Source organism: Alligator sinensis, unplaced genomic scaffold (genome assembly GCF_000455745.1).
Source record: "Alligator sinensis unplaced genomic scaffold, ASM45574v1 scaffold570_1, whole genome shotgun sequence".
Taxonomy (NCBI): Eukaryota; Metazoa; Chordata; order Crocodylia; family Alligatoridae; genus Alligator; species Alligator sinensis.
Genome location: NW_005841997.1, coordinates 1 through 861, shown reverse-complemented (window position 1 = coordinate 861; position 861 = coordinate 1).

The following is an 861-nucleotide window of genomic DNA, read 5'->3' as shown; positions in this document are numbered from 1 at the left end:
TCTATCTATCTATCTATCTATCTATCTATCTATCTGCATTAGAATGGTTCAGGATGGGCTACAGGGTCTAATTGATTTCTAAGAGTCTGGGTCACACAGTCACATGGTTTCACACAGCCCTGGAAGAGCCAGGCTGTCTAACACAACGCCAACCAGGACATATGGTGTGGAAAACAGAGGGAGCAGGTACCACACATCCCATAACATGAGATAAGGTGGCACTAGCTACCAAGTCCCCAGAGCTGGGAGGCCCTGAGTCCTGGTTTTGGGGGAACAGACCAAATTAGGACAAATCCTGGGAAAACCAAATTAATGTGTTTGCATGTGATAAGCTACGTGGACATTTAACAACCAACCACCTATGGCCATGGATCAAAAGTAATCAGGAGGAAAGGAAGGACTTTGGAGCAGCAAAGGGTTCCTTCCCATCTCTCTTCCCCATCCCCACCTGCCAGGAAGGACTCCTAAGGCCACCAGCCCATCTTATCCACCCCACAGGAGACGGGGCATGGGCCTCAGCATCCCACCTCCAGGCTGCTGACATGGTGACACCTGACACCTAACTGAGAACCTCAGACTGAAGACTGCGTCCTGGCCAGATGTACTTTTCCTCTGATGACAGTCCTAGGCTTTAGTGGATCTATAGAATTGCTTGACTGTTCTTATTTCTTTTTTCTGTTATCATTGTATATCAATAAATTGCCTATTACCAAATGGAGAGGTCATGAAAGGCAGGTAGTAAGTGTCCCAGCAGCTAGATGTGTCCTGGTCTGGTTTTACTGCTCTTCCCTGGAGGGAAGCTGGGGTGGGCAGGGAAGCACTAACTGCTGTGACCTCTGGGGCTTTCATGGCACAACAGGG